Here is a 15,443-nt window from a genome sequence, read left to right on the forward strand (position 1 = left end):
AACAAGAGGCCATGGTGGTACAAGAGGCCAAGATGGTACAACAAGAAGCCATGGTGGTACAAGAGGCCATGATGGTACAAGAGGCCAAGATGGTACAACAAGAGGCCAAAATGGTACAAGAGACCAGGGTGGTACAACAAGAGGCCATGGTGGTACAAGAGGCCAAGATGGTACAACAAGAGACCAGAGTGGTACAACAAGAGGCCATGGCGGTACAAGAGGCCAAGATGGTACAAGAGGCCAGGGTGGTACAACAAGAGGCCATGGTGGTACAAGAGGCCAAGATGGTACAACAAGAAGCCATGGTGGTACAACAAGAGGCCATGGTGGTACAAGAGGCCAAGATGGTACAACAAGAGGCCAAAATGGTACAACAAGAGACCAGGGTGGTACAACAAGAGACCAAGATGGTACAACAAGAGGCCAAAATGGTACAACAAGAGACCAGGGTGGTACAACAAGAGGCCAAGATGGTACAACAAGAGGCCATGGTGGTACAAGAGGCCAAGATGGTACAACAAGAAGCCATGGTGGTACAACAAGAGGCCATGGTGGTACAAGAGGCCAAGATGGTACAACAAGAGGCCAAGATGGTACAACAAGAGGTAGCAAGGTTTGCGTGATGGCTCTCTATCACAACAACAACAATAATTACTTTCACAAGTTCAGCTGTTATCTTGTAGTTGTTCTCATCTGGAGGATCACTTGAGTATTGTGTGTTGGTGTTGCAGGTAACACACACTCTCTCTCTCTCTCTTTCATAAAATTATATTAAGTAATAAGCTGTACGGGAGCCAGAAAACCGAAAATATTTGTGTTCCTTCGTTGCAAGTTTTCTCTCTTGTTTGGTTGCTCATGTCAACACAAGGACCTGTACATTGTTATACCTGTATATCATATCATTATTACACCTGCATATCATATCAAACAATGTAATTAATATTTTATGTGTGTACAATGCTAGTTCATGGAGAGGCTGTTGCTGGCCTCCCAACATGGCCGACACTACTTCACTAACATTATGATTACTCTTTAATAACTATTTCTTTGGGGAATATTACTTGCATTGTTCAGAATTTACTGAGATGTTATTGACGAGCGTATTGGGTAATTTACTGGTAGTAACTGACGACCATCCAGGAGTCCTACACCATTTATGGCTACTAGGTCACCCTCTACACTTATGTATTTCCTGCAAAGTGCTTGATACTCTTGATACACTTTGTACTCTTGATACACTTTGTACTCTTGATACACTTGATGCTCTTGATACTCTTGATACACTTTGTACTCTTGATACACTTTGTACTCTTGATACACTTGATGCTCTTGATACTCTTGATACACTTTGTACTCTTGATACACTTGATGCTCTTGATACACTTTGTACTCTTGATACACTGTACTCTTGATACACTTTGTACTCTTGATACACTTGATACTCTTGATACTCTTGATACACTTTGTATTCTTGATGCTCTTGATAAACTTTATACACTTTGTACTCTTGATACACTTTGTACTCTTGATAAACTTGATACTCTTGATACACTTTGTACTCTTGATACACTGGATACTCTTGATACACTTTGTACTCTTGATACACTTGATACTCTTGATACACTTTGTACTCTTGATACACTTGATACACTTTGTACTCTTGATACACTTGATACACTTTGTACTCTTGATACTCTTGATACACTTTGTACTCTTGATACACTTTGTACTCTTGATGAACTTGATACTCTTGATACACTTTGTACTCTTGATACACTTTGTACTCTTGATGCACTGGATACTCTTGATACACTTTGTACTCTTGATACACTTGATACTCTTGATACACTTTGTACTCTTGATACTCTTGATACACTTGATACTCTTGATACATTTGATACTCTTGATACACTTTGTACTCTTGATACACTTGATACTCTTTGTACTCTTGATACACTTGATACTCTTTGTACTCTTGATACACTTGATACTCTTGATACACTTGATACTCTTTGTACTCTTGATACACTTTGTACTCTTGATACACTTGATACACTTTGTACAACAGATTTCCAAGAAAATTTCCAAGACCGTAGGCATACTATCAAAGATACGGTACTATGTTCCACAGTCAGCCTTCCTGGCCCTATATCACTCCCTTATTTACCCCTATCTCACCTATGGAATTTGTGCATGGGGTGTGGAAAATTGCATTTATCTGAATGTATCCTTATGTACATAACAGTAAACGAACAGATAATTATTATTTATCAGTTAGACAAGTAGGAATTTGGGACACCTAGGTCGCAAAAAATGTCCCCCTTCGATACCTACCACTGTTATATCCACAAGTTGCTCTGGACCTATTAATCATAAATGAAATATACATCACCAGGAATGTTGGTAAATATAAAAATTTGTGGACTGTATATTAAATTAAAAAATGATTATATATTAATACACATTTATATAACAGAAGGAGAATATATCTTAATCATAACACTCACCAATTTGACTGGAAATCAAGGTGTATCATACTCAGAAAACCTCTGTCTATACATGAAAATAACTGGCCAGAGTTATAACATAACAGATTTATCTGAGGTTCCTGGAGCTGTCTTGTCCAGTCACCTGATATCTCAAGTCATGCAGGAATGCACATCCAACAATTTCACCTCCTATTTGAGAGGTGTCAGCCCAAATTTAACCTCTAGAGCACGAAAAATTCTTCCCATTACTCACAACGTCTGTTATTCAATTCAAACAAAATGGCGACTCCTTCTGCGCAGACGCAGGCTCAATTTCCCATTTTTGATAATTTTTATTAAATACAATATAGGCCATCTATTTGCCTATAAATTACCGTATTTCCGGAAAATAAACAGTATTTTCCACATGGGGCTCAACAACAATAAACCATCTCAGACCATTAATTACCCAACAAAATTTCCAAGAAAATTTCCAAGACCGTAGGCATACTATCAAAGATACGGTACTATGTTCCACAGTCAGCCTTCCTGGCCCTATATCACTCCCTTATTTACCCCTATCTCACCTATGGAATTTGTGCATGGGGTGTGGAAAATTGCATTTATCTGAATGTATCCTTATGTACATAACAGTAAACGAACAGATAATTATTATTTATCAGTTAGACAAGTAGGAATTTGGGACACCTAGGTCGCAAAAAATGTCCCCCTTCGATACCTACCACTGTCATATCCACAAGTTGCTCTGGACCTATTAATCATAAATGAAATATACATCACCAGGAATGCTGGTAAATATAAAAATTTGTGGACTGTATATTAAATTAAAAAATGATTATATATTAATACACATTTATATAACAGAAGGAGAATATATCTTAATCATAACACTCACCAATTTGACTGGAAATCAAGGTGTATCATACTCAGAAAACCTCTGTCTATACATGAAAATAACTGGCCAGAGTTATAACATAACAGATTTATCTGAGGTTCCTGGAGCTGTCTTGTCCAGTCACCTGATATCTCAAGTCATGCAGGAATGCACATCCAACAATTTCACCTCCTATTTGAGAGGTGTCAGCCCAAATTTAACCTCTAGAGCACGAAAAATTCTTCCCATTACTCACAACGTCTGTTATTCAATTCAAACAAAATGGCGACTCCTTCTGCGCAGACGCAGGCTCAATTTCCCATTTTTGATAATTTTTATTAAATACAATATAGGCCATCTATTTGCCTATAAATTACCGTATTTCCGGAAAATAAACAGTATTTTCCACATGGGGCTCAACAACAATAAACCATCTCAGACCATTAATTACCCAACAAAAGGCTGCAGTCAAAATGATAACAAATTCCCACTACAGGCAGCACACTCCACCAATATTCAAAACACTAAACCTACTCACCATACAAAACATCCATACTTATTATTGCACCTACTACATACATAGAACACTTAACTCGGATATAAACCCTCCCCTCAAAAGTCTCCTTACTAACCTCAACATAACATATGACCATAACACAAGGCACAGGTCACTCTTTGATGTTCCTCGTGTCCATCTCACACTATGTAAAAACTCAATGCACATAAAAGGCCAAAAAATCTGGAATTCATTACCTGTGAATATAAAAGAAACACTATCTGTTTATAAATTAAAGTCTCTTCTTAAAAATCACTTACTCACCCACAACTAAATAAATACTGAATAATTGTATCTCATAAATGTTTAACCTGTGACCCAATCAAACTTTGTTATTTTTAATTACATTACCTAACAGAATACTCCATTCTAATGAATGCTCAGCAACACAGTAAATGACCATATGACCTGTCTTTGTAATACTCATTTGTTTACAGCAATGTTTAATACTGAATATATCAGTGCTTAGTTAATCTTTTAAGTTAATTTTAAGCCTGCCCATAATGCTCTGCATACAAGGGGCTTTGGCATGTTACACTTAACCACTGTATTTCTTTGTACTTCTATGTATCATGCTCAAATTAATAAATAAATAAAGTATTGATACACTCTTGATACATTTTGTACTCTTGATACACTTTGTACTCTTGCTACACTTTGTACTCTTGATACACTTTGTACTCTTGATACACTTTGTACTCTTGATACTCTTGACACACTTTGTACTCTTGATACTCTTCATACACTTTGTAATCTTGACACTCTTCATACACTTTGTACTCTTGATACTCTTCATACACTTTGTACTCTTGATACTATTCATGCACTTTGTACTCTTGATACTCTTCATACACTTGATACTCTTATTACTCTTGATACAGACCTGGTTGACATTACTGATATGCTTTATAGAAAGACCCTGGTTATACACAATATTTTGTCATACTAAGTTAATCTTGTCTTCCAGGATGCAACCCACGACAGCGACTAACTCCCAAGTACCTACTTACTGCTAGGTGAGCATGGACAGCAGGTGTAAGGTAACATGCCAGTGTTGCTACCGATGCCAGTGTGAGTTAAGGACACTATAAGTCAAGCCACGAGCATCCACATCCTGTCTTATTGCACCTACAGTTAATGCAGCCACTCACACCCAGAGTGAGATCTTAGGGCTGTGATAAAATGGGTATTATGTCTTCTCTACATTGACAAATATAATATTATACTGGAAAATTCCCATGAGGTGAAAAAGGAGCGATTTTTTCATTATCGAATTCATCTAAATGCCTGATAATGTGTTTACACTATTGTATATTAAGTGCCCAATACATCTAGGCATAAAAAACAAAGTGAAATGTATACACAGTATGTACAGTACTTACCTTAAAATATGGTGCTGGCCGCCCTTCTCTTACGCAGTTTTGTTTGAAAATGGGAGAAGAACAATAAAAGCACCGAGCATTATGAGCACTGGCTCAGTTGAAAGCCAGCAAAAGTGTGGAAACACCAAAAAGAGGGTGCTGTATATGTGGGGCACTCCTGTGTATAAAACTAGTCATTGATATACATAACCTCACTTTCAGTAATTTCATTATTTATTATTATCAGTGCTAGAGTGTGGACTGTATGTTTTTTTATATGCAGTTCTTCTAACAAAGGAAGGGGTAGCAGTAATGTTGAATGATCAGTTATGGAAGGAGAAAAGAGAATATGAATGTGTAAATTCAAGAATTATGTGGATTAAAGTAAAGGTTGGATGCGAGAAGTGGGTCATAATAAGCGTGTATGCACCTGGAGAAGAGAGGAATGCAGAGGAGAGAGAGAGATTTTGGGAGATGTTAAGTGAATGTATAGGAGCCTTTGAACCAAGTGAGAGAGTAATTGTGGTAGGGGACCTGAATGCTAAAGTAGGAGAAACTTTTAGAGAGGGTGTGGTAGGTAAGTTTGGGGTGCCAGGTGTAAATGATAATGGGAGCCCTTTGATTGAACTTTGTATAGAAAGGGGTTTAGTTATAGGTAATACATATTTTAAGAAAAAGAGGATAAATTAGTATACAAGATATGATGTAGGGCGAAATGACAGTAGTTTGTTGGATTATGTATTGGTAGATAAAAGACTGTTGAGTAGACTTCAGGATGTACATGTTTATAGAGGGGCCACAGATATATCAGATCACTTTCTAGTTGTAGCTACACTGAGAGTAAAAGGTAGATGGGATACAAGGAGAATAGAAGTATCAGGGAAGAGAGAGGTGAAGGTTTATAAACTAAAAGAGGAGGCAGTTAGGGTAAGATATAAACAGCTATTGGAGGATAGATGGGCTAATGAGAGCATAGGCAATGGGGTCGAAGAGGTATGGGGTAGGTTTAAAATTGTAGTGTTAGAGTGTTCAGCAGAAGTTTGTGGTTACAGGAAAGTAGGTGCAGGAGGGAAGAGGAGCGATTGGTGGAATGATGATGTGAAGAGAGTAGTAAGGGAGAAAAAGTCAGCATATAAGTTTTTACAAAGTAGAAGTGATGCAAGGAGGGAAGAGTATATGGAGAAAAAGAGAGAGGTTAAGAGAGTGGTGAAGCAATGTAAAAAGAGAGCAAATGAGAGAGTGGGTGAGATGTTATCAACAAATTTTGTTGAAAATAAGAAAAAGTTTTGGAGTGAGATTAACAAGTTAAGAAAGCCTAGAGAACAAATGGATTTGTCAGTTAAAAATAGGAGAGGAGAGTTATTAAATGGAGAGTTAGAGGTATTGGGAAGATGGAGGGAATATTTTGAGGAATTGTTAAATGTTGATGAAGATAGGGAAGCTGTGATTTCGTGTATAGGACAAGGAGGAATAACATCTTGTAGGAGTGAGGAAGAGCCAGTTGTGAGTGTGGGGGAAGTTCGTGAGGCAGTAGGTAAAATGAAAGGGGGTAAGGCAGCCGGGATTGATGGGATAAAGATAGAAATGTTAAAAGCAGGTGGGGATATAGTTTTGGAGTGGTTGGTGCAATTATTTAATAAATGTATGGAAGAGGGTAAGGTACCTAGGGATTGGCAGAGAGCATGCATAGTTCCTTTGTATAAAGGCAAAGGGGATAAAAGAAAGTGCAAAAATTATAGGGGGATAAGTCTGCTGAGTATACCTGGTAAAGTGTATGGTAGAGTTATTATTGAAAGAATTAAGAGTAAGACGGAGAATAGGATAGCAGATGAACAAGGAGGCTTTAGGAAAGGTAGGGGGTGTGTGGACCAGGTGTTTACAGTGAAACATATAAGTGAACAGTATTTAGATAAGGCTAAAGAGGCCTTTGTGGCATTTATGGATTTGGAAAAGGCATATGACAGGGTGGATAGGGGGGCAATGTGGCAGATGTTGCAAGTGTATGATGTAAGAGCCTCTTCAAGGGGGGCTCCTTGGCGTGGTGAAGAGGCTCTTGGTCTGAGGAATTAGACCTATCGGTCTTCTTCCTCAGACCGAACCTAATTACCCCCCAATCTCCCCTCCCCTATCCCATCCTCCCCATCCTCCCCTTTTTCCTTTCCTCCTCCTCTTCCCCACTCCTCCCTTTTGCCCTTCCTCTTTTTGTCCTTTGGGATTTCTCCCACAGGCGCGCTAGTTCCTGGGTAGGAGAAAGGATACCGGGGTCCATCCCATTCCGTTGAGGTTCTTAGCGGTGGCGTAGTTTGCCATGGAATCTGGATCGCCTGGGGATGTCCCGATCCCTCTCCGGTATCCCGGAGTAGCTTTGGGTGTCTTTCGGGCGACGAGTGTATCTCTGGAAGCCACCTTTCGGATTCCGGGGGTGGTGGCCGAAGGAGGTATGCTTTGTGGCGGATATCCGGCCGCCCTCTCTTTTGTCCACCGAGGTAGCTCGGCAGATGTGAGGTTGCTATCCCGGATTGTTAGTTTACTAGCATGATGGGTAGGGTATGGCACGGGTTCCATGCTGCATCTGCACTACTTGCGGTGCTGAGGTCCTCTTGGGCGCGGAGGGAGATTTCTGGCCCTTTCATTCCTCCTAGGAACTATCCCTCCCCGGTCCCCCCTTGTTTTTTCTTTTTTTTTTTATTTTTATTTTCTTTTCTTCTTTCTTTTTTTTTCTTAAAAACAAAAAGAAAGAAGTAACCTAACCATGGCAGCCCTAGTCCATGAACCTGGTACCCCCGGGCCCCTTCTTGATACCGCACCCCGTTCTGACCCCGCCTCGTCTTTGGACCACTCCTCAGACATTCCTCATGCCTCTGTACCTATTGCCGGTGTTGTTTCCTCACCCGCTTCAGGTACTGAGGCCTCGACTGACTCCTTCGATTTATCAGACCTTCGCTCTCCTCTGACTATGCTTCCGGCCTCTCCCTCTACGGTGCGGCAATTTTCAAATCGCCGACCCGTTCCACGTCGGACCAACTCTGGTCCCAAGCCTAAACGTCAACGACAATTACCTGCTGATGATACTTCTCCACCCTCACCTTCTCGTTCTTCTCAGAAACGATCGACACGTCCTTCACTACCTTTCCACGCTCAGTTTCAGACTGAACAGTGGACTAAATTCTTCACTTTACGACCAACTTCCTCTACTGCCTATCTTTCTGACCATAGTATTGGCAAGGCACTCCTACGCCATGTTAGTAAAGATATTTCTTTTCATGCTCTTAAGAGCGGTACGCGCATCATTACTGTACAGAATGCTACCCAGGCTCGTGAGCTCTCTCGTCTTTCCCATATAGATACTGTTCCTGTCACCCTTGAAAAACATCATTCCCTCAATTCCTGTAGTGGTACCGTCATTCTGCCCCATACCATAGTTCAACAAAATTTCCAGACATGTGGCACCGACATTCTAGAACAGCTGGAACTCCAAGATCTCCCAATCCTCAAGGTAGACACTTACGTTCTTCCTGCCCGTGGGCGGAGACGATACCCTAGCAATGTGGCTCGTTTAACTTTTGACAGCCGAGAACTCCCATCCTCAGTTTATATAGCAGGACATCGGTTACAAGTTCGAAAGGTGATCCCTACACCACAACAGTGTAGAAATTGCTGGCGATTTGGCCATCCAGCGAAATATTGCAGATCTATCGCCGAATGCCCAGTCTGTGGTGCCGATGACCATTCTAATACGTTTTGCAATCGATCTCCCTCTTGCCTTAACTGTCATGAGGCTCACCCTTCGTACTCTCGCCGTTGTCAGGTCTATTTAAACGAGCGGGAAATCCGTTACCTCAAAGAGACAGAAGGTCTCCCTTATGCCATGGCAGTTTCTCATCTCCGCCTCCAAGGGAGACTCCCACGTGTTTCTTATTCCCGTGTTTCAAAACGTCCCCCCACTTCTGGTATCCCATCTTCTATACCCACCTCTGTGGTTACCTCTCCCATAATCACTCCTGTATCTAATCCTTTTGCTGTCCTCGGCTCAGACGTCCCTACTTCAACGCCTCAGTCTAATCTCGCTTCTTCGAGTTCTCTCTTACAAGCCTCAGTATCGACTAGACCTCGTACGACACCTCTTCCCAATCGTCCCTCTACTTCTCAAAAGTCAAAAAAAGGTCCGGTAACACCTCCTACCCATCTTCCACCTCCTCATTTTACCCTCCCTGTCTCTGTCCCTAGTTCTTCCCCTCTCACTGGCTCAGTTACAAGTGCAGAGGTTCACCCTCCTCCTCGTAATGTACCTTCCTCCCCTGTTCCCTCCCAAGTTTCTTCCTCTTCTGCCACCTCCCAGGTTCCTGTCTCTTCTGTCCCCTGCCACGCTTCTCCAGTTCCCTCCACCCTTTCGCCCCCCCCTACCTTGGTACAGTCCAATACAGTTCCAATCTTTACTCATCCTCCCCCTACCATTCCCAATATTGTCTCCCATACGACATCTCTGAATTCTGAAACACTTGAAGCAATCTCTGAATATATTGCAGAGACCAAACCATCAATGGACACTGATCCACCTTCCGCTCTTTCTCTCTCCTCTGCTCCATCTGCGCAACTCCTTTCTTCACAGCGCACCGTTCCTTCACTGCTTGAACATTTTCCACTGCCTCCGCATGTGGACTTTTCTAACCCTTCTAGTCCGTAGGAACCCTTACCTGCGGATTTCAAGTATCTTTATCATTGCCAATCATGGCCTTTTTACAGTGGAATATACGCGGCCTCAGGGGTAATCGGGGTGAGCTTCAGATGTTACTCTCCCAGTTTGCCCCTGTTGGTGTTTGCTTACAGAAACCAAAATTACACTCTGCTGTTATTTCTCACATCTCAGGCTATAATTTATTGTATTCTTCAGATCCTTTTCCTGATGGGACCTTTAATGAAAGTGCCCTTCTTCTCCGCACTGATATTCCGTACCATCAGCTATTTGTTCATACTTCGCTGCATTACACAGCAGCCCGTATCCACTTACATAGGTGGTATACGCTCTGTTCTTTATATCTCTCTCCTTCTCGGGCATTATCTATTCCGGATTTTGCCTTCCTTGTTTCGTCATTACCGCCACCGATTCTGTTACTTGGTGATTTTAATGCCCACCATTTCCTCTGGGGGGGGTCTCACTGTGATTCCCGTGGAATTCAGTTAGAGGCTTTTCTTGCCACCCACCCCCTCCATGTTTTAAATACAGGTACTCACACCCATTTTGATCCTCGGACTCATACTCTCTCTTGCATCGATCTCTCAGTTTGCTCTTCCTCCGCCGCATTAGACTTCACTTGGTCTGTTCTCCCGGACTTACATGACAGTGATCATTTCCCAATCATTCTTACTTCCCCTTCATATTCGCCACCTCTTCGCACCCCACGCTGGCAATTTAATCGGGCAAATTGGAACCTTTACTCACACCTGACTGTTTTTAAAGAGGTTCCTTCTTCGTCCTCCATCGATGAGCTTTTACACCTCTTCTCGTCCTCCGTTTTCACCGCAGCTTCTCATTCTATACCCCAAACTTCGGGCAGGCATTCTCAGAAATGCGTGCCTTGGTGGTCTCCTGCTTGTGCTCGTGCAGTACGTTTGAAACGCGCTGCATGGGGCAGGTACCGGTACAATAGAACCACAGAGCGACTCCTTGATTTTAAACAGAAGCGTGCGATCGCTCGCCGTGTCATCCGTGACGCTAAACGCACTTGCTGGCGAGATTATGTCTCCACCATCACCTCTGCTTCCTCTATGAGTGCAGTCTGGAAAAAAGTACGAAAACTGAGTGGTAAATATTCTCCTGACCCGGCTCCTGTTCTGCGGGTTGCCGGTGTTGATATAGCAAACCCACTAGATGTTGCCAATGAAATTGGCAATCATCTGGTCCGTATTTCTCAGGGACTCCATCTATGCCCCTCATTTCTTTCCTCAAAGTCTGCCAGAGAGTTAGCACCCTTGGACTTTTCTTCTCTCAGAGAAGAACAGTATAATGTGCCTTTTACACTTCAAGAACTGGAGGCAACACTCTCAGCTTGTCGATCATCGGCAGCTGGGCCCGACGACATTCATATTCGTATGCTACAACATTTACATCAGTCAGCCCTTGCAGTCCTATTACGCCTTTACAATCTTATTTGGTCACAAGGAGTTCTTCCACAGCTGTGGAAATCCGCCATTGTTCTCCCTTTCCGCAAACCAGGCACTACGGGACATGAAACCTCCCACTATCGTCCCATTGCTCTTACCAGTGCAGTTTGCAAAGTAATGGAACGTCTAGTAAATAGACGTTTAGTGTGGTATTTAGAGACACACAACAGTCTCTCCACTCGTCAATATGGCTTTCGTAAGGGACGTTCTACCATAGACCCCTTACTGCGCTTGGATACGTATGTTCGTAATGCCTTTGCGAATAACCACTCAGTTATTGCCATATTTTTTGACCTTGAGAAGGCATATGACACAACTTGGAGGTATAATATTTTAGCCCAAGCCCACTCCTTAGGCCTTCGAGGCAATCTACCATCCTTCCTTAAGAACTTTTTAACTGACAGGCATTTCCGTGTTCGGGTTAATAATGTGCTCTCCCCGGACTTTATCCAAGCTGAAGGTGTCTCCCAGGGATGTGTTCTGAGCACAACACTTTTTCTCCTTGCTATTAATGATTTGGCCTCTAGTCTTCCATCAAATATTTGGTCATCACTCTATGTTGATGACTTCGCTATTGCCTGTGCAGGCGCTGACTGTCACCTCCTTACAGTTTCTCTCCAGCATGCAGTCGACCGTGTTTCCAATTGGGCCACCACACATGGGTTTAAATTTTCCAGCACTAAAACCCACCAAATCACTTTCACTAGACGCTCTGTCATCTCCGATCATCCTTTGTACCTCTATGGCTCCCGTATCCCTGAACGTGATACAGTCAAGTTTCTGGGCCTCCTCTTTGATCGTAGGTTATCCTGGAAACCTCACATTACCTCTCTGAAGGCAACTTGTCACAGCCGGCTGAACCTTCTTAAAACCCTTGCTCATCTTTCGTGGGGAGCTGATCGTCGAACCCTCCTTCACCTACATTCCACCCTTATTTTATCGAAACTTGATTATGGTGACCAGATCTATTCAGCGGCATCTCCTGCTACTCTCTCTAGCCTTAACCCCATTCATCACCAAGGATTACGTTTATGCCTTGGTGCTTTTCGCTCTTCCCCTGTCGAAAGCCTCTATGCAGAAGCGAACGTTCCATCCTTATCCGATCGCCGTGATGCCCATTGCCTGCGCTACTATGTACGCTCTCATGATCTCCGCAATCCTTCCATTTATAGAATGGTCACTGATATTAGTAGACATTCTTTATTTGTTCGCCGCCCCTGCTTACTCCGTCCCTTCTCTCTTCGCCTTCATTCGCTCTTGTCTTCTCTTCAACTACCACCTTTCTATGTACATGTAGCATCTCACTTTTCCCTACCCCCCTGGGAAGTTCCAGCTGTTCGAGTCTGTTCTTTCTCCCTCCCTTGCTCGAAAGCCCAACTGTCTACGGTCGCTTCCCGCTCTCTTTTTCTTGACCACTTTCACTCTCATTCTCATGCCATTGCTGTGTACACAGATGGCTCTAAGTCTTCTGACGGCGTAGGATTTGCAGCAGTGTTTCCGGACAGCGTCGTACAAGGGCATTTACTATCTTCAGCTAGTATTTTTACTGCTGAATTATATGCCATCCTTACAGCACTTATCCGTATTGCATCTATGCCTGTGTCATCATTTGTGGTTGTCTCAGACTCCCTTAGTGCTTTACAGGCTATACAAAAATTTGATACACCTCACCCCTTAGTCCTCCGTATCCAACTTTGGCTACGCCGCATCTTTACTAAGCATAAAGATATTGTTTTTTGTTGGGTCCCTGGTCATGTTGACGTACAGGGCAATGAACAGGCAGACACTGCTGCGCGGTCAGCAGTACATGACCTACCAGTTTCTTATAGAGGTATTCCATGTACGGACTATTTTGCTGTAATATCTTCCCACCTTCACACCCGTTGGCAACAACGTTGGTCTACTATGCTCGGCAACAAACTTCAGTCTATTAAACCGAGTATAGGTTACTGGCCGTCTTCTTATCACCAGTGTCGAGGTTGGGAGACTACTCTCTCCCGTCTTCGCATTGGCCATACTCGTCTTACTCATGGATATCTCATGGAGAGGCGTCTTGCTCCTCTCTGTGAGAATTGCCAAGCTCCAATATCAGTCAGCCACATTCTGTTGGACTGCCCACTTTATCAACGAGCACGCAGAATTTACCTCTGTCGTCGTCTTCGCCCCACTGCTCTCTCTTTACCTTCCTTTCTCGCTGATGGACCCACCTTTCATCCGGACTCTCTCATTGACTTTTTGACAACAACTGACTTACTTCACAAATTCTGATACTTTCAGCCCTTTCTACTTGAATCTCTTGCTACCCTCTACCCCCGTACTATCCCCTGCCCCGCTGTTTTCTGTAACCTGCTGATCATCCCCCCTCCCTTCTGCCATCCAATTCCCTTGCTTCCTTCCCTACCCTGCAGCGCTGTATAGCCCTTGTGGCTTAGCGCTTCTTTTTGATTATAATAATAATAATGATGTAAGAGGTAGGTTACTGAAAGCAGTGAAGAGTTTTTAAGAGGATAGTGAGGCTCAAGTTAGAGTATGTAGGAAAGAGGGAAATTTTTTCCCAGTAAAAATAGGCCTTAGACAAAGATGTGTGATGTCACCGTGGTTGTTTAATATATTTATAGATGGGGTTGTGAGAGAAGTAAATGCGAGGGTCTTGGCAAGAGGTGTGGAGTTAAAAGATAAAGAATCACACACAAAGTGGTAGTTGTCACAGCTGCTCTTTGCTGATGACACTGTGCTCTTGGGAGATTCTGAAGAGAAGTTGCAGAGATTGGTTGGATGAATTTGGTAGGGTGTGCAAAAGAAGAAAATTATAAGTGAATACAGGAAAGAGTAAGGTTATGAGGATAACAAAAAGATTAGGTGATGAAAGATTGAATATCAGATTGGAGGGAGAGAGTATGGAGGAGGTGAATGTAATCAGATATTTGGGAGTGGACGTGTCAGCGGATGGGTCTATGAAAGATGAGGTGAATCATAGAATTGATGAGGGGAAAAGAGTGAGTGGTGCACTTAGGAGTCTGTGGAGACAAAGAACTTTGTCCTTGGAGGCAAAGAGGGGAATGTATGAGAGTATAGTTTTACCAACGCTCTTATATGGGTGTGAGGCATGGGTGATGAATGTTGCAGCGAGGAGAAGGCTGGAGGCAGTGGAGATGTCATGTCTGAGGGCAATGTGTGGTGTGAATATAATGCAGAGAATTCGTAGTTTGGAAGTTAGGAGGAGGTGCGGGATTACCAAAACTGTTGTCCAGAGGGCTGAGGAAGGGTTGTTGAGGTGGTTCGGACATGTAGAGAGAATGGAGCGAAACAGAATGACTTCAAGAGTGTATCAGTCTGTAGTGGAAGGAAGGCGGGGTAGGGGTCGGCCTAGGAAAGGTTGGAGAGAGGGGGTAAAGGAGGTTTTGTGTGCGAGGGGCTTGGACTTCCAGCAGGCATGCGTGAACGTGTTTGATAGGAGTGAATGGAGACAAATGGTTTTTAATACTTGACGTGCTGTTGGAGTGTGAGCAAAGTAACATTTATGAAGGGGGTTTGAAACCGGCAGGCCGGACTTGAGTCCTGGAGATGGGAAGTACAGTGCCTGCACTCTGAAGGAGGGGTGTTAATGTTGCAGTTTAAAAACTGTAGTGTAAAGCACCCTTCTGGCAAGACAGTGATGGGGTGAATGATGGTGAAAGTTTTTCTTTTTCGGGCCACCCTGCCTTGGTGGGAATCGGCCAGTGTGATAATAATAATAAATTCTTCTAACAAAATTCAGAACTGACATAGCCAAAATCCATTTATGATAAATTTACAGAAGTTCAGCGTGGGAGTCACAACACAGCATGACACTTTCCTCACCTGTTTTGTGATGCAAAGTATTTATTTGGCCAATCAAATTGTAATAAACTTACTTGATGAACATCAATGATAAATGCACGTTGGAAGCGATTCCTTTTGCCAAGTTGATGAGACTTTTGAGTGAATGATGGTGAAAGTTTTTCTTTTTCGGGCCACCCTGC

At 42.8% G+C, this 15,443-nt stretch overlaps 1 protein-coding gene across 3 annotated transcripts in view; it reads left to right on the forward strand.

Moving 5' to 3' along the window:
- The first annotated feature begins 591 nt into the window (after nt 1-591).
- LOC128689832 (zinc finger protein 271) overlaps nt 592-15,443 on the forward strand; it is a 38,177-nt gene continuing 23,325 nt past the window's right edge. For all 3 annotated transcript variants that reach the window (XM_053778326.2, XM_053778324.2, XM_053778328.2), the window contains exons 1-2: nt 592-731; nt 4,887-4,935. The gene's annotated coding sequence lies outside the window, so the exon portion shown is untranslated. The remainder of the gene's footprint in view (nt 732-4,886; nt 4,936-15,443) is intronic.

This window comes from Cherax quadricarinatus, chromosome 22 (genome assembly GCF_038502225.1).
Source record: "Cherax quadricarinatus isolate ZL_2023a chromosome 22, ASM3850222v1, whole genome shotgun sequence".
Classification (NCBI taxonomy): Eukaryota; Metazoa; Arthropoda; class Malacostraca; order Decapoda; family Parastacidae; genus Cherax; species Cherax quadricarinatus.